Here is an 18,946-nt window from a genome sequence, read left to right on the forward strand (position 1 = left end):
TGATTAGCCAAGGCTGTGAACAACCAGAAGTGTCTCAAGTCCTGGTTTTCCTGGAGCCTTCTCCATTTCTTGCTTTGAATGAATGATCTCAAGAAGAACACTAAGATTTTCCTTTCAAAAACGTTATGTTACAGACATTCCTTTATGATAAAACTACCTTAATAACAGTCAGGTATAAAAGCTGATTACGTCTGCGATGACAGTTATGAATGTAATTTCAATGTGTATGTAACACATCAATGGAAACAATTGCTTGGGACTGATCTCTTACTGTGAATTTCCCCAACGATCGCCTTACAGTTTGTTTGTTTGTTTGTTTGTTTTAAGACTTTTCTATCCAAGAAGGTTGATCTCAGAAAGCCTAATTGAGGGGAATATTGCTTTGGTAAATTGCTCTGCTCGAGGCAACTGCCACTGCTTCTTTTCTGATTTTAAAAACCTGAGTTCCAAATCACACTCGGCGTTTAAGGGCTTCCAGCAATAATTATGTCTGTGTCATGAGCAGCAGTCCTTAAAAGGGTCTGCCGTTTCCCCGCAATCTTTTCCGGGGCGAGCAGAGCCGTATCCACTGATAACCCGGCTGCCGAGGAACTGAGCAGAGCCGGCTCCAAACTTCTCAGCTGTTGACAGGCTTGACTTGCTGAGAACACTGGTTAAATATAGCACACGCGAGCTCAGCTCCTCGACAAAGTCATAGCTCTGACAGTGCTGTGAAGGGAGCAGAAGACGAGAAACCTAATCTCAGAAACCCAACAACACCTAGCAACAGTTGAAAAAACTTTTAAACAAAAGTCTGGGTGGGAGAGATACAACAGCCTCCAATTGCTGCTGATCGGGATTTCAGGGAGAAGGAGCCGCTTTCCCTTCTCTACTACCCCGTTTCCTGCATGACTTCAGCTATTGGCTAGTCCTAGGAAAGAAAAGTGGGAAAGCTTTTTCCTCTGTATTCTTTTGGGCTGGATGGTTTTCCAGGACTCCAGTCTCTCTTGGGCTGTGGGGCAAGCCACTGGGTTCTTCAAAGGATAAGCTACCTCCGTAAAGGACGTACCTTTGGTTTAGACGAGCTGCCTGCCAGTCAGGTAAGACTGAAATGCACAGCTACTTAACTCTCTTAAGACATTTCTGCTTCCACAAGAAGAGAGCTCTCTCTGACTCTGTGTTGTCTGTTTCCTTTGAGTCTCACTGTTCCACTACCTGATAACACATTTGAAACTGAGGACAATCACTGAATTGTTTTTTAAAGAATCAGAAAGTCATCTCTTTCTCAGAATTACCCGATCGCTTTTTAAACACAAAGATCGTTATGATGCTTTAATAGCCATCAAAGTATTTCTGCCAAGTGATCATTTTCTGGCAGGTAACAGAAATCTGACAAAGGACAACTTCACAGTCCTTTCGCAGTGAGGATGGCTAACCAATGGAGGGGATATTTTCCCTAGAAGCAAAAGCACTTTCATGTAATGAAACTCGCTGAGCAGCTCGTGCGGTAAATGAGAGGGAAGTCCTGTGTGTGTTTGTGTTGCTGTACTTTCGCCCTGCCGCTTCTCCCTTACCCGCCGTCTCTGATTACACTGGTACACCTTGTGCTAGTTCTGACCTCGTTACATTACAGTCACCCCAAGCGCTTCTGACGAGGCACAAGATATGCCTGGTTTCAAATCACTGCTTTTGCAGTTGTTGAATATAAACTATGCAGGAGAATGTTATTTTGTGTGTGTGGTTTTTGAGTAATTGCTTGTATACCGATAAGAGAGATCCTGATTTTTAAAACTCAAATTGAGTGTATTAGAAAAATTCTTTCTTAAGTTGCACATATTTGAGTATGAATGTGTTCACCATAGTGTGAAGGACATCCTCTTTTCATCTGTTGCATTGTCTTTGCTTCCAGGACTTGCCCTGCAGTTTTATCAGAATTGCTTAGAGTGATCAATATCACACTGACTGTGACAAAAGTTATGGCTGCACATTGATGACGTGGTTAGTTGATAACTTGTGTCTGCAGTTGGGTTGGATTTGCATAAGAAGTTTGTTCCTCTAGTTGAACATGATTGTTTGAATATTCTAAACCAAGGATAATTTCAAAGAAGATACAAATGCATATTTAAAAAACCAGTTGAGTCTATTTTGTCAACTTTAGAGAAATAATTTACCCAAGGCCAGTTTTGAACACATTGTTGACCAGAATGTATCAACTCTTCCAGTAAATGTTAAGAATGTTAAGAAAAACTAATTAAAGGTTGTATATCATATGCTCAGAAAAATGAAACAGCACATCATTTCAGTATGTATTATATTTCACGACTCTGATTGTGCCATTAGTTTACAAAGTAAATGCAGCTAATCATGTATTCTGTTGAAACTTGGTGTCAGAGAATGAAACTTCTAATACTTTGGTGGAGATGCAGCATCTTTGTCTTTAAAGAGTTTTGAAAAATCTGAACTAAATGCTTTACATTTTTCTTGTTTTGATCTTAGGAAGGGTCACACTGTTGGCTTACAAATGTATGTGTACTGCCAAAATCTGCCAGTAGTAGATTTTGGAGGCGGGTAATTTCTTTTGGAGTTGGTGGAACAGTGTGAGGATAATGGAGTGCAGCATTTGGCTCTGAGTGAAAGCCATGTTTCCTGATGGACTGAGTTTTGAGTATCATTGTCTTCATGACTGTAAGTTTACCCTTGAGAATCAAAAATAGCTCAGGTTAGAGCACGTGCTTTCCTCCAGTATATGAAGAATCGACTGCATAGATTGTGTTCTCTTGTTCACTCAGGTTCACATTTCCGTGTTATTTTGGAGTCGTCCCTTTCCCCTTCACCATAAGAGATTTCACTGCTGTGTCTCCACCACCGTAAGATCTATTCCCTTCATCCTGGGTCTGGTGTGTATCATGACAGTTCTGCTGCACTTCCCCCCCTCATTACCATGCAAACCACCTTGCACACGCTGTGGTTGTTTAGTCGCTAAGTTGTGTCTTTGACTCTTTTCCACCCCATGGACTGTAGCCCCCTAAACTCCCGTGTACATGCAATTTCCCAGGCAAGAATACTGGAGTGGGTTGTCATTTCCTTCTACAGGGGATTTTCCCAACCCAGGGATCGAACCCTCATCTCCTGCTTGGCAGGTGGATTCTTAACCACTGAGCTACGTGGGAAGCCCCCCAACTACCCCATGACTGTGGGGTTAATTTTCCTGTGCTTGTCTCTTCTACTCCTCAGTTATCTTCTTTGACTTCTAGTTGCTGCCAAACACCTAGGCTGGGTATTTTGAAAACCTTCCATCATCTGGCACGTACTTAACTTTTCCAGTCTCAGCTCCCACTACTCAACAACAAATGTCCCTCTGCTTCAGATAGGTCAGATTTCGGGCCCTTCTCCAAACACCTGCATACCGTGCCTTTCAGTGCCCCGCCTCTGCCCATCTTGTGCCCTCCTGCCTGGAACACTCTTCCTCCCCTTTCCTGAAGACACTTTGTCCACTATTTAAAACTCACAGCAGTGGCTTCCCCTTTCACGGTGATTTCCTGGGGCATACCTGTTAGAAGTGATTCCCTCTTAGTTTGGATCTTTAGCGCTCTATTAGAACTAGGGTTTTTTGGAGTGGGGTTTGGGTTTCCCAGGTCGCCCAGAGGGTAAAGAATCCACCTGCAATGCAGGAGATGCAGGTTCAATCCCTGGGTCGGGAAGATCCTCTGGAAGAGGGCATGGCAACCCACTCTAGTATTCTTGCCTGAAGAATCCCCATGGACAGAGGAGTCTGGCAGGCTACAGTACATCGGGTCGCAAAGAATCAGACAGGACTGAAGTATCTGAGCACGCATGCATACACAGAATGGGGTTTACCTCTTTAAATTCAGAACAATTTTATGAAAGCGACCAGGTACAAGGCATTATCCTAAACACCCTTTGGCTCTGAAGCTGTTCCGTGCCATGCGTCTTGTGGATGTTCTATGAACAGTTTTCACTCTGGATTTCTAATGATGAGCATGAGAGAGCATATAGATTAGTATAAAATTAAGACAAGCCACTATAAATGCAGTTAATAGCTTTTTGTCTCAAAAATTTCTCAAGAAAGGTCTTCATAGTTTAACGAGCACAGAAAAATTACAAGTGATTGTAACTTGCTCATATACTTGATTGTGGAGATAATGTACACCTCAAGAAGGAAATAGGAAGGGGGACATATAAAGACTGTATGTATGTGTGTGTATGTATGTATATATATATATATATACATATATGTAAATATACATGCGTCTCCTGTGTGTATACCTAGACTTCAAAATACTGTGACTTATATACTTTTATTGTCTTTTGGTACCAGATTCTATTTATAGTTACTTTTGGCACTATTCATTTAAATCATAATTCCTTCCATTTGTGGATCATCATGAATTAAAATCTGGCCTTGAACATTAAAATGTTTAAATATCGTGCTTATCTTTTAAAAAATTTCCCTCGATATTTTAAAGAGAGACATTTCTCAGTTTTATTTTAAATCACTTATAGCCTTTCTGTGTGAGATAAAGTGTGAATCCTGATTTTGAACGAATGTTTTTCTGTGTTCACCAAAAGAAAAGCATTCTCTTTATATTTTGACATCACCAAGGAAGTTAAAATTACTCTTTTAAATGGGTGTTCAGCAAGAACCACTATGGGATTTTCCCAATGAAATTTATGAGGTATTTAATATATTCATTTAACAGTGCTTTCTTGGTGGTTATGATTTTTACTTATTCTTTTAAATTATTTATTCATTTGGCTGCACTGAGTCTTAGTTGTAGCATGTGAGATCTTTAGTTGTGGCGTGTGGGATCTAGTTCCCTGACCAGGGGTTGAACTCAAGCCCCCTGCATTGGAAATGCAGAATCGGAGCCACTGGACCACCAGGGAAGTCCCTTACTTATTCTTTAGAAGTGAAACTTTGTGGTAAAATATACATTCTGCTGCTAAGTCACTTCAGTCGTGTCCGACTCTGTGCGACCCCATAGAGGGCAGCCCACCAGGCTCCCCCGTCCCTGGGATTCTCCAGGCAAGAACACTGGAGTGGGTTGCCATTTCCTTCTCCAATGCATGAAAGTGAAAAGTGAAAGTGAAGTCACTCAGTCGTATCCGACTCTTCGAAACCCCACGGATTGCAGCCCACCAGGCTCCTCCGCCCATGGGATTTTCCAGGCAAGAGTACTGGAGTGGGGTGCCATTGCCTTCTCCAATACATTCTAAAGTAATGCTAATTATCTTTTTTGAAAGATGGGCATTTCTTCACAAAACAGGTACCCTAAGAAACAGAATTTTATAGAGCTTGTTTAATCAACATTTTCACTTATTTGTCTCCTAACATGTAAGTTTTAAAAAAGCATTATCATGGGAAGTGAATGGTAAGCTTAGGTTGAGATCTACTAATATTTCAGCAAAAAAGTTTAAAATTGGTAACACCTTATTAGAAAAATAACATTTAAAAACCTGCAACATACATTTGTTTATAAATTAATTATTTTAAGATATACAGCAATAGAATAAAAGCTAAGCTGATAAAATACATTTTGTTTCCTTAAAAAAATATATGTTTTGTTTCCTTATACTGTGTCTGAGTTGAAGAGCTAACAGAAAGGTTATGTCATGGACGTGGAGGTGACAGGAAAGGCTAATTGCATAGGGAAGTCAGATGGCCTGGATTCAGATTTCAGCTCACCATGCCCCTGGGCAAATTACCCCCTGTGTCTCAGTTTTCTCATCTGTAAAATGGGAATAATAATGCTATCTTCCTCAGAGTTATTTGGAAAATTAAATGAGTTAATAAAACTTATATTTTCCCAATACTTTTCAATAAATTTAAGTTATTCTTTCTCTGTTACTACGCCTTAAATATAGTTATCATTTCCTCTGTCAAATCAAATTCATAGATCATAGGAAAGGTGGAAGAATATATTGTTCAAATGTGGAATCCTGTTAGTGACATATTTTGTGGCTGAGTATTCTAAGAAGACATGATTTGAGCTCCAGCCAGTAGTTTAGTATGGAATTTATATTTCAGTCCCTCCCTTCTCACTCAGCAGTGCGCTGTCTTATAGAATTATTACTAAGAAGGCCAAGAAATCATGCACAGCATAGACGGTACCCTGGTTTCTATATTTGCAGTTGGAGATAAAGTGTGTTTATACATAGAGTTTGGGTGTCTCTTTTATAGCCAACGGTGCTTGGTAATGTGTGTAAGGGAGACTTCCTCCTTTAAGGAGGGATATATTATTAAATTTATCGCTCTCTATTTATTCCTTTAGATGTTTTGTTTTACTAACCTAGTAACAGATAAAAATGAAAAGACTGAAAAGGTCATTTTACACTACATTCAACCTCACCAAATACAAGTGGATTCTTGCTGTTTATTGCCCTTAATCCTAGTCATTCTTCTTAAACATGACAAGAAAGTATATTCCAAGGCAAAAAAAAAAAGTGTTCCATTATAAAGATGTACAAGTATGTTATGGGCTGCTTATTATTCTGTGTATTTAACTTAACCAAAAATATATGAAGCACTCTTATAAGTGGAGAAGTTTCTTAGTAACTTTAGTGCCAACAAACCTTATGCGGGGTACTTACAGTTTAGACCTATCCATTTAGCTTTATTTTTTGTGATCGAAAGGATGAGTTTCTAAAAGATAAAGCAAACTGAATTTCAGAATGATCATTCTCTAGTGAAGACCTTGTTTTAGAAAGAAAGAAAAAGGAAAGGAAGGAAAGAAAGGGAAGAAAATAATAAGAGAAATTTGCTGGCTTTATAGAATACATTATAAAGATTCTAGAGCAAAAATATGGGAACCTCAGGAAAATGTACTGGATCATGTTCTTCTTTTTCCTTAAATGGTCAGTCCTATTCAGAGAGGAGACAAGGCTGCACGCAGAATACAGCTTTCCTCATGATGGCAGCTAAGGCAGTGTAATTTCAAAGGCTAGGCAGTGAGTTGTGTAAGAACTCAGAATTAGGAAAGTCCAACATGAATTGGGCAGCTCTAGTTGGCTTTTGACCAGCTGATTGCAGAACTTGAGAAACTCCCAGCAAAAAGATGAAGAAACACGATATTAACCAGCACTCTAGTCCCCGAGAGCTTTGTTTAAGCCACAGCAGCACTGAAAAGTCAAGAGAAGGTTGGTGTTGTGTTTCCTTTTTGGGAAATAGTGTCAACGTGCATAATATTGTGTGATTTATGTGTTCCCGAGGTCTGTGAGAGACAGACTTTAACAAGAATTTTTAAAGCTAATGCAGAATTTATCTCAAGTGGTCTGACTTTCATTGAGCCCTTAAGGTTCAGGGACTTTTCTGTTTTTGCTTTAATGCTGTCATCCAGCGCCTTCATCAAAACATAGATGAGGATGGTTTTTGCTTCACTGGCCAAAGACCTATGTCTACACTTGAAAGTAGTTTATTTTTGCTTTTTCAATAATTGTAATTGCAATCTTCCAGTCTTTCCGACAGAGAAGGCAATGGCACCCCACTCCAGTACTCTTGCCTGGAAAATCCCATGGACGGAGGAGCCTGGTAGGCTTCAGTCCATGGGGTCGCTAAGAGTCAGACACGACTGAGCGACTTCACTTTCACTTTTCACTTTCATGTATTGGAGAAGGAAATGGCAACCCACTCCAGTGTTCTTGCCTGGAGAATCCCAGGGATGGGGAAGCCTGGTGGGCTGCCGTCTGTGGGGTCACACAGAGTGGGACACGACTGAAGCAACTTAGCAGCAGCAGCAGCAGCAGTCTTTCCAAGTTACTTTGAAGTAGTGAATTATCTGTTGCTTATCTTTGTAAGGAAAAGGTGAAAGAAAGCCATGAAATGGACGTATTAGAGTTGGCCAAATGCAGTCTTTAAAAAATGATTTGCTACAGATTTAAAGCCAAAAGACAATTTGATTGAAAACAGTAGACTCCTGACATCACCAAGACAATCAAGTTACTGCCAACTTGCCTTGTTTATCTAAAAGATCTTTGCAAAAATAAGATTCCCCCCCTACCCTGACATACACATGAGTCATAGACAATACAGTAATAGGGATAAATGAACTTTATTTTTCTTTATATCTCTTTAATATACTTATGTCTTCAGTAACTCATTTTAGGGCCTGCTTCTTTGACTGAGGCACCACAGCACAACAGGAAAGGAAGAGGCATTGCTGAGTTCATAATGCTATTTCAGTGTGGCAGCCTAAGTACACGAGGAAATGACAGCCCGGGCCTGTATTTGGAGGCTTGCAGTTACTGTGACGACAACACACACTAATGAAAAACAAAGATGGTCTGCCTGCCAGTGCAAGCCAGGAAGACTTCTGCCAGCTCAGATTTTTCCTAATTATTCTATAAGTCTTGCAATGTGACACTGGAGATATTCAGGGCTCTTTGTGTTTCATTAACTGTTTAGTGAGTGACACATGCTTCAAGGGCAGCCTGGAATTTGGATGAGGGCGTGGCCTTTACACACAAGCTTGACTTTCACATGCTGGCTTGATAGAGCTCATCTTCTGGTTTGGATGCCACCAGGCCAGTTGCTCTGGTCCCAGCCTGCTTGTTTGGCCCTCAAGGAAGCCAGCTGCTTTGGTAGAATTTACTCCTCGGGGGCCCCTCAACTTCGGTGACAAATCCCCACCTTCCATATTCTGTTCATTCCATAGATAGTTGCCCAGAATGCCAGGTGTTCCAGCTAATGACTGGGACATCTGAATCCCAATTGTTTTATAGTGATACAAAAGACAATATAATGATAATAATAGGTACTTTTTAATATACATTATCTACATAACGTTTTACGATAGAGCTGTGCATAATGATTTAGTATGCGTAAGTGATCATAATAATAGCAGACACTGGAGATTATTCTGTGCCAGGCATTTCGGATGATTTTATTTACTCCTCATAACAGCCTGATGAGGCACTATTTTTATCTCTTGTTTTGTGGATTAGAAAAATTAGGGCTATAAATGACAAGTAACTTGATGGTAGGTTTGAGATTCAAATCTGGGCAATTTGCCTTTATTTAGTCCATATTTTCACCACTTTCTTGTAAAGGAGGCAGCTGTTCAAGGAGGACCTGTACTTCAATGACTGTGAGGCTGAAGCCCTTTACCTAAGATCGGGACTTGAACCCAGCCCAAAAGGCATAGTAATGAAGCTCCGGTTCTTATGTCTTATCACAGAAAGAATTCAGTGGGAGACAAAGTGATAGGTAAGAAGTAGATTTATTCAGAGAGAAACACACTCCACAGGCAGAGTGTGGGCCATTGCAGAGGGCAAGTAGAAGGCCATGAAATGTGACATGGTTAGTTTTTCTGGGCTGGGTAATTTCATAGGCTAAAGAGTGGGAGGATTATTCCAATTATTTTGGGGAAGGGGAGGAGATGTCCAGGAATTGGGCTACTGCCCACTTTTTTGGCCCTTTGATGGTGCCTTGGAACTGTCATGGCGCCTCTGGGTATGTCATTTAGCTTTGCTTATTCAGGATCAAGGTCTGGTCGACATTGACTTGTCTGACATCTTGGACTCGTTTGATTCTAATTGTTTTATGTTGTGTTCTTGGGCTATGCCATTCTTTCAAAAGTTGTGCCCTGCCCTCTTCCCTCCTGTTTCAAGAGGTTTTGGTGAGATGTGACCCTGCAGGGGGTCAGCTGCCCCTGCAGTCTGAAGTCCGAAGGACAAAAAACAAAGAGACTCAAGGTTGAAGGTCCATTTGGGGCTCTTCTCGTGAGTCCTGAAGTGGAGCCAGAAGCTGCAGTGGCCACTGGAATTGGGCAGCTCAGGAGGAGATAGGCCTGGGGTCTTTGGAACACAGAAACTCTTATTCCAGTGGCGATGGCACAATGCAGTGTTCAGCTTCTACACTGCTGAGATGTTTCTCTGAAAGAGGAGGCCTTGGAGTGTTTGAATTTATGATCTATTATGTGTGCTATCATAGCCAAATCCTTTGATGCTGTTGGAGGTTTTGGTATGTTGTTGCTCCTGTTGACAAGTTAGAACTCCACCTTCTATTGTCATGAAGTGCTCTGCAGATCTCTGTCTTGGTCATGGGCATTCCATTTGTTAAGTGGTGCAAGAGAGAGTCCTGCAACATACTTATTCCAGCTGCTGGTAGCAGTAATTCTGGAAGAAGCCTTTGGTGGTGTGTGTAAGTTAGTTGGGGGAAACAGTGAGGAAGGGGACAGAAAGTCTCATTCTGTATAAGATCTCTTGTGCATGCTAAGTCACTTCAGTCTTGTCCAGCTCTTGATGACCCTAAGGACTGTGGCCTGCCAGGCTCCTCTGTCCGTGGAATTCTCTAGGCAAGACTACTAGAGTGGGTTGCCATGCCCTCCTCCAGGGAATCTTCCTGTTGCTGGGATCAAACTGGCATCCCTTATGTCTCCTGCATTGGCAGGTGTGTTCTTTACCACTAGCGCCACCCGGGAAGCCCATGAGAGCTCTTACTGGCTCCCAGTGACTTTGCTTAGGTAATGAGTTGTCAATCTGGCAGCATGTTGTTCCTTCTGAAAACCAGAGAGCGTGCTGTAGTTTAAGGAAAATTACCTGATATCTTGCAGTCAGTGGTTTGTTACAGTGGAACAGTGGTATAAGATGTTTTATTGGTTATTCTGTTTAATTCCTTTATCTTTATTCAAACCAAAAGTTACCTGAAAGTAGTGCAACACTGTAAATCAACTATACCCCCAAAATAAAACCGAGAGTAAAAATGATGCTAAAAATCTGTCTGGATAGAACTGGAAATTCTGAGTTTATGTTTGCTTGTATGGCACTTAACTTTTGCATTGTCTGAAGTAATAATAAAAGGAGAGCAGCTCTAATACAGTTTTGATGGAGAGGATAATGCTTTGCATTTTCTTACGCTGCTGCTAAGTCACTTCAGTCGTGTCCGACTCTGGGCGACCCCATAGATGGCAGCCCACCAGGCTCCCCCATCCTTGGGATTCTCCAGGCAAGAACACTGGAGTGGGTTGCCATTTCCTTCTCCAATGCAGGAAAGTGAAAGTGAAGTCACTCAGTTGTGTCAGACCCTCAGCGACCCCATGGACTGCAGCCTGCCAGGCTCCCCCGTCCCTGGGATTTTCCAGGCAGGAGTACTGGAGTGGGTTGCCATTTCCTTCTCCAATGCAGGAAAGTGAAAAGTGAAGGTGAAGTCGCTCAAGTTGTGTCCGACCCTCAGCGATCCCATGGACTGCAGCCTTCCAGGCTCCTCCATCCATGGGATTTTCCAGGCAGGAGTACTGGAGTGGGGTGCCATTGCCTTCTCCATTTCTTATGCTAGTAGCCATAAATACTCTACTTCTTCAGCGTATCAAATATTCTAGGTGGTGGAATTGAATATCCCAGGAAAGTGAATGTTTCATGTGAAGTAAACATATAGCAGAATGCGTCCCTAGCGTCATGAGAAGTTCTATTCTCTAAATTACAAACAGCATCTTGTCACAACTATACTAACACACCCCAGCCCCTGCTCCTGCTTGCTCAGTGCTGGTGAGCACCCAGGACTTGTGCACTACTGACTTGACAGGCTAAACACCTGGAGCAAATACACTCTCTGCTCTGTGGCAGGGATCTAGTTAATCCAAAGTAGAGGCAGTGATACATTTCATCAAGGTGTTCTTTTTCATTCACGTGATCTCTCCTGACTTTCTTACAACAAACCAAGAATTTCTCTTTTGTCCTCCCTGTCTTTATGTAAAAAGGTGTAACAGTGTCAATGGAGGGAAAGAATTAGTGCTTATATCCTTTGGAGAAAAAGGGCTTCACTGGTTGGCTTCTGGAAGTCCTTTTTTTTTCTCATTCAGTTATTCTAAATTCCTCCTGGCTCCCAAGCTATGTGATAATTAAGACATTCTATGAGGCTTCTAGCTCTTGGCACTGCCATACCTGGTCTCATTTTGAGCAGGAATGGGGGCTCTGAGTCTCAGATTGTTGATGATTAAGCAGCTTTGGTCCTGGGGTCACCCATAGCAAAGAGAGTGGAAACCACTAGACTCTGAGCTCCCTCTGGGTCATCAGGCCCTTAAGTCTGCGGTCCTGAATGCTCTGTGTCCAGCAGAATCACTTGGGATGCTTTCAAAGTGCAGATGTGCAGGCAGAGCCCCAGAGGTTCTGATTCAAGCTAACCTGAGTGGATGCCCAAGGACATACCTATTTTAGAAGCTTTTATTTGATTTTAATGTACATCCAGGGTTGAGAACCAGTTATCTAGCACAGTCTTTTCATTTTAAAGAAGAAAGTATTAGGAAGGGGAAAGAGAGGTCACTTGGTGGAAGTTACAGAGTCCTAGTCTATTAACTTTTCTATCACATGATCATAATAAACAACAAAGTAGCTGATATTTAATGAGTGTGTTCTATACATTAGGCACTAACAAGGCGGATATGAGGTAGATATCCATATGCGCTACATTCTACAGATGAGGATGCGGAGGGAACCGCCAAAGGCCCTCCACCAAGCAGGTGGTGGATTTGTGATTAGAGTCCGGGCAACTGGACTCCTCAGCTTGTGCTCTTAATCTTTTAATCACTTTGCTGTTCTGGAGCCAACTCTGAGAATGTAAGGTGTTGAACGGCAGCTGCTTCCCTGTCTCAGCATCAGGGGTCTTGTGGCGGCTGGCCTTGGTGCTCTGAGTCCCACTAATTGGTCCGCTGCTTGACTAGAGATTGGGTCCTTGCACTCTTTATTTTCCCAATAAGTGGGCCAGTTGGAGGCAACCCAGTCTCTTAGGGGCTGTTCCAATGTATTCCGTTTTCCCCAGTGACTGTTTCTTTTATTCTGTCTTTCTTTTGCAGACCAATATAATCTTTTCTGTCTTAACTTTGGACACATAGTTCTTACCTTTACATGGAAATTCTAACCGCAGACTTTACTCTCTTGTTCAGACCTTGACTTTCCCCCTAATGCTGTGAGTTTGGCTGTGTTCACTGTTTTCCCTGGGATTCCCCCAGTCTGGACTTTCATACCACCCCCTAACTTCTCATGACATCAACAACAGGAAGGGATTAATCACTTCACTTCTATAAGCAGCAGGTGTGCTGGAAACAAGCTGGTCTTTCCCATGGAATTGATTGGCCGGAGGGTCATTGTATTCCAAAGACCTCTTGAAGTCTACGTTTTTAGGTCATATATATGGAATTAATTTTCTGATTGATTCTGTAAGTTTGAAATTCTATAGAGAAGGCGTTTTCATACCTTGGGGAAAATCTATATGCATTGTCTGTTGAATGAATTTTACCAAGTTGAAAATCACCAATGGCAAATTCTGTAGCACCTATTTCTCAGAGCAATAGCAAGTCAACAAAAAGTAAAGATTTATTAAAAATAGTCCATGATAAATATTTACATGTAAATTTAAAACACTAATGTGATAAATAGATCCAGGTATGACTTGGACTCTTTTTAGCACGTGGCACAAAACAAGTACTCAATAAGGTAAATCTGTTAAATATCATGGAATTGAGGAATAAACATTACTGAGCAGTTTTGATCAGTAATTGGATGGAGCATAATTTTATAAAAACATGAGAATAACAATCTGTGACCAACGTCGTTTATTTCTCTGCTTCTAAACCTTTAATGGCCACATATTGTTTTTTTTACAAGTTAAACATCAACAGACATCTTAAATGTTCATTAGAGCATCAGAGAATAGTGAATCTTTAACTGAGTGGAAGCGAAGCTAGACTCTGTAGCTGCGATTAGCATGATACGTGTGTATTTCCAACAGCCGACTAGAACTCTTACTTTAAATGTAGTGGCATAAGACCTAACTATCAACGCAAGTCGAATAGTTCCTCATCTCTTCACTCATGTGCTGCAAAACTCATAAAAAAAAAAAAAACAGAACCCGGCTCTTATTTGGTTTACTAGCTGGAAATGTTCTCATCCTCGGAAATCTATTTTGGAGTCAGCGTTGCTCCCCTCCCCTACAAGTGGTAAAGCAACAGCTGCCATTTAATTAATGTTCTGCTGACAGCTCCAGCTGATGAATACTGCTGAAGTTCTCTATCAGCATCAGTACTCTCTGCATTACCCCAAGAGGAAATATTGATTATAGTTGCCCGATTTTGCTTCATTTCACCATAACCTTCTTTCCTGCACTACTTACTCCGAATTCCAATGATGCTGTTATTTACATCACTGTTCACATCTTCCAGGGAATAAGGTCCCAGCGGAACACATGTGTTCCTGATGATGTATTGCAATGGAATCTCCCCAAAATGAACACGTGAAATGTTGAACTCGAAAAGAGGCGAGGACTAGGGGGAAAACCAGATGAAAGTGACTTGTGGTTTCCCAGAAAGTGAAAAATTTTGTCCTTTTGAGAGAGAGATTAGAGGGAAAAAAAAGAGCTCTTGTTTTTCCACATAGTATGAATGTATGGTTAAAAATCCTACAATTTGATTTATATCTGGATTGTTATTCTGATTTCTGTTCCCAGATGTTTCATAGGAGTTGGGCCTTAACAGTGCTATCATTACTATTGTAGGGCAGGGCTTCCCAGTTGGTGCTAGTGGTAAAGAACCCACCTGCTGATGCAGGAAACATAAAAGATTCGAGTTCCATCCCTGAGTTGGAAAGATCCCCTGGAGGGGATGACAACACACTCCAGTATTCCTGCCTGGAGAACCCTATGGACGGAGGAGCCTGGCCGGCTTCTGTGGCTCACAGGGTGGCAAAGAGTTGGACACGACTGAAGTAACTTTGCACTCATGCACTCGTGTGCTTAGTAGCTCAGTCATGTCCAACTCTGTGCAACCCCATGGACCGCAGCCCTCCAGGCTTCTCCATTCATGGGATTCTCAAGGCAAAAATACTGGAGTGGGTTGCCATGCCCTCCAGGAGATCCTATTCTTGCCTGGAGAATGCCATGGACAGAGGAACCTGAAGGGATGCAGTCCATGGGGTCGCAAAGAGTTGTGTAGCATGCATTGTGTGCAATTAAAAGGATTTGGGCTGTATGAAAGCAACTGATTCGGAAGTGAGAGGCATACAGTCCGCTCCAAGATATGAAGAACATATCTTAGGCTCCATCAGACAAAGCCTATGCACGTAGCTAACTGAGAACAGGTACACAGGCTCCAAATGCTGTGGCATTAAACGACAAGGAGTTCAAGCTAACACCTGGCATCTGAGGATCTAACCTGAGGTTATGGGGTATTCTGGTAGGCAGGTGGGGCAAGCCTTTCCGCAGGACCAGGGAAGAAAGCAGGAATGTGGGGTTCAGGGACAGAATCACCGTGGAGGAGGAGCAGTCCTAGAGACTCTAATGCAATGTTGGAACAATTAAGATGATGTTAAATTCCAGAGTCCTGGGCTAGAGCTCTTTGTATCCCTCCTGTGTCACATTTAGTTTGTAGTGTTCGCCCACTCACTAAATATTACTGAAATTTGCCTGTGTCAGGGACTGAGCTAGGGATTTCGTACAATGGTGAAGAGCATATGGTCTCTACTCTCTACCTGGGTTCCAGGTAAAACCAATGGCAATTTCAATGCCAGATGACTAGGGAGTGAAGGAGATGGTGGGAGCACTCACCTGGTTTGGGGTAGTGAGTAATTGACTCAGAGATCATAGATGGGGGTGATAAAGTGACTCTTGCTGTGAGGAAAGGGGACCCTAGAGGCTGAAAGCAAGATAGGAACTGACAAACAAGGTCCAAGGGCAGGCAGAGGAAATGAATGTGACTGAAAGGCTCAATAACTGATTAGTTTCAACAAGTCCACATAGCTTTACGAACAGTGGGGCGCTTATAAGTTGCATTCTTTCCACATATATGATAATTTTAAAGTTTTTAAGAATAGTGTGATAAAGAGGATGCACACATTTTCATCACACTTAAAACCGTTGTGGCCATAATATGCAAGCCAAATATGCATCTTGTGGGCTAGAAAATTCTTGATGCCCAACACCACCTATACCCCGAGCATTCTTTCAAAGCAGTGAGCAATCTTAATGGGAATCTCCTGGCAGTCCAGTGGTTAGAACACTGTGCTCTCACTGCCGAGGGTGTGGGTGCAATCTCTGGTCTGAGAACTAAGATCCTATAGACTGCACAGTTGAAAAAAAATAGCAGTGACTAATCTTAATAAGTCTAAAAGGGAGGGATGGATGTTTCCTATAAAATTATTTGCTTTAGGGCTTTCACAAGTTTGTGCACTTTGAAAAATACTTACATATATTCAGCACTTCACTTCAAGTGCCCAACTGCTGTTGGAGCAAGAATCTTGTGTGAATAGCCAGGAAATTTTTGAAGTACAAGTTGGGAGCATTGCCTTACCACATAATAAAATGAATTTTGAAACCACACTCATTAAAAACACTTTGGTAGTGGTGTCAGAATAAGTTCACATCAGATGAGGAGATCAAAGGAAAACAGTCAGAACTCCAGAAACCTGTATATAAAGAGTTTAGTGTTAGAAAGGAGAGACATTTCAAATCAGAAAAGAAAATTTGGATTTTTCAGTCAATGGGTTTGAAATAACTGGAAAAAAATGAAATCTCTAAGTCACCCTTTCTACCAAAATACATACCAAAATACACTTAAATTCACCAGAAATTTACAATTGAGAGTGAAATACTTGAAAAAAATATATATATATATATAGATGAGATAAGAAAGAACTTCCTAAACAGGGCAAAAAAAACAGTAAAGCAAAAGACTAAAATATTTTATTCCTTAAAGCAGAGTGAAAACTTTTATGCAGGAAAAAAAAACACCTCATGAACAAAAATAATTAAGAACAAATATCCTTAATATAAAGAGCTCTTTTACACGAATAAAGCAAAAGAGACATAACAAAAGAAAAATGGACAAACAGCATAAGTAAACAATTTGTAATAAATGTGTGAAAACTAACCTCACTGATGATTAAAAATTCAAATGAAAAGAAATAGTATTGTTTTCACCAACGGATTGACAAAGACACACAGAATCTGATACCTGTCTGGTGAGGGTGTGAGGAAGTCGCCACTGTGGAATGCTGGTGGGAAAATCAACTAGGGCGAGCTTCCTGAAAGGCAATTTGACAATATGTGGCAAAAATCTTAATAATCAGAAAAAAAAAATAAGGCCATTTCCATTTTGAAAAATAGGAGTCCAAACACATGTGATGCTTTTGAGAATGCATTGTTCTCTTTTCCTCCTGTTGTTCTCAAATACTGCCTACTGACTTCTAAAAATTTGGCAGACCTAGAGGCTCTTATTATAAAGAAAAGCCCACATACTTCATTCTCGGTAGCTCGATAGGATTTCCTAGGAGGAATCTTACTCGATTAGAATTGTGGAAATAAGCCTACCTAATCACAGAAGTCCATTCTGCCTAATCACTGAATTGCCGAGAACATCCTGATGGCTGTGTATTTCCTGAGTAATGTTATTATCAAAACAGAAACCAATATCCAAAATGGACACATCTGACTGGATCATGAGAGTGGGGGGACCAAGAGGCAGGTAGATCAAACAGAGAGCAAGAGTAAGGAATCCTTGCCTTTGATCATGACATAAAACTGCTTAAGCTCATTAGAATTACAGGATTAAACTGATCCAGGAAAAGGATACTAAGGCTCAAGTTTTCGGCAATCTGCTAAACTCACGAATTACTCTGAAAAAAATGTTTACCGTAATATTTTTAGATACTGATGGATGCTAAGAGATGATTGACTCGACTGCTTTTTATGAAATGAGGAGACTGAGACCAGAAAGTTGATCTTTCTTGAAGTCATGTGCTGTTCTTAGTTGCTCAGTCTTGTCCGACTCTCTGTGACCCCATGGCCTGTAGCCTGCCAGGCTCCTCTGTCTATGGGGATTCTCCAGGCAGGAATACTCGAGTGGGTTGCCATGCCCTCTTCCAGGGTATCTTCCCAACCAAGGGATCAAACCCAGGTCTCCCACATTGCAGGGATTCTTTACCATCTGAGCCACCAGGGAAGCTAAAGTCATATAGCTTGTTAATTCGGATATAGGAATTCATAGATAAGCCACAGCATTGTGCTGCTTATCTTCCTGGAAGCCAGAACGTTATCGGTCTTGGGTTAATTCCCAAGATACTTGTTGGGTAGGAGTTCGTGGTTTCTGTCTCATCCTGCCTCTGGCACTCTAGATGTTGGGCATTTTGGAAGACCAACAGCTCTCTCGTCATCAGTTCTGTCTGTTATTCCAGAGGATGGAGGGAAGCTAGTTGGAGAGTGGTTTGTGGTGTGCATGTATCCTGTGAGGGGTCTCGTGAGGGTGCTACCTGGTGCCTGTGGTGCTCAGCTACTTCCACTGGTCTGAGAGCAGAAACATTTTGTGAACACGAAGGGAGCAGTGATGTGAGTAAAACCACACCCAGACCTTCTGTGCTAATATTGTTGTGCTTTGTTCTGGGGAAGTCCTTTTTTGGAAAAAGCCACTTCTGAAAGATTTCCCAGAGTAAAGGTAGGCGGTAAGCATCTCACACCGTCTTGTGTCGTTCGGTCCTATAACAGATGTGCTGAGACGAGAGCGGTGCTTTGTTTCTATGGTGGTCCTCCTGAGTGTTCTTTTTCGTACATTGGGTACAAGTGAATGAGTTCCCTTTACTTCTCTCATACCCCCAGATAAAGTGAGCCTACACATTATATATAATTCTGTTAATTAGAATGTAAGTGAGAACAATAGCACAATTATGCGGAATCTCCAACTTCTATTTGGTGATTTAACTAGCAGTGCATTATTCAACGAATTCCTCACTTCTCCTTTTGTAGCCCTCCTTTCTTTGAAAGTGAAGTTGTTCAGTCATGTCTGATTCTTTGTGACCCCATGGACTGTAGACCATCAGGCTCCTCCATCCATGGAATGGTCCAGGCAAGAGTACTGGAACGGGTTGCCATTTCCTTCTCCAGGGGATCTTCCTGACCCAGGGATTGAACCTGGGTCTCCTCATAGCAGGAGACCCTGCTTTACCATCCTTTACCATCTGAGCCACCAGGGAA

At 41.6% G+C, this 18,946-nt stretch overlaps 1 protein-coding gene across 3 annotated transcripts in view; it reads left to right on the forward strand.

Annotated features, from left to right (window-relative positions):
- The first annotated feature begins 362 nt into the window (after nucleotides 1–362).
- Nucleotides 363–18,946, forward strand: part of FILIP1 (filamin A interacting protein 1) — a 225,408-nt gene continuing 206,824 nt past the window's right edge. For 2 of the 3 annotated variants that reach the window (XM_010855259.1, XM_010855258.1), the window contains exon 1: nucleotides 363–1,079. The gene's annotated coding sequence lies outside the window, so the exon portion shown is untranslated. The remainder of the gene's footprint in view (nucleotides 1,080–18,946) is intronic. The other variant, XM_010855260.1, reaches the window with a different exon arrangement.

Source organism: Bison bison, unplaced genomic scaffold (assembly GCF_000754665.1).
Source record: "Bison bison bison isolate TAMUID 2011002044 unplaced genomic scaffold, Bison_UMD1.0 scf7180017864362, whole genome shotgun sequence".
Lineage (NCBI taxonomy): Eukaryota > Metazoa > Chordata > Mammalia > Artiodactyla > Bovidae > Bison > Bison bison.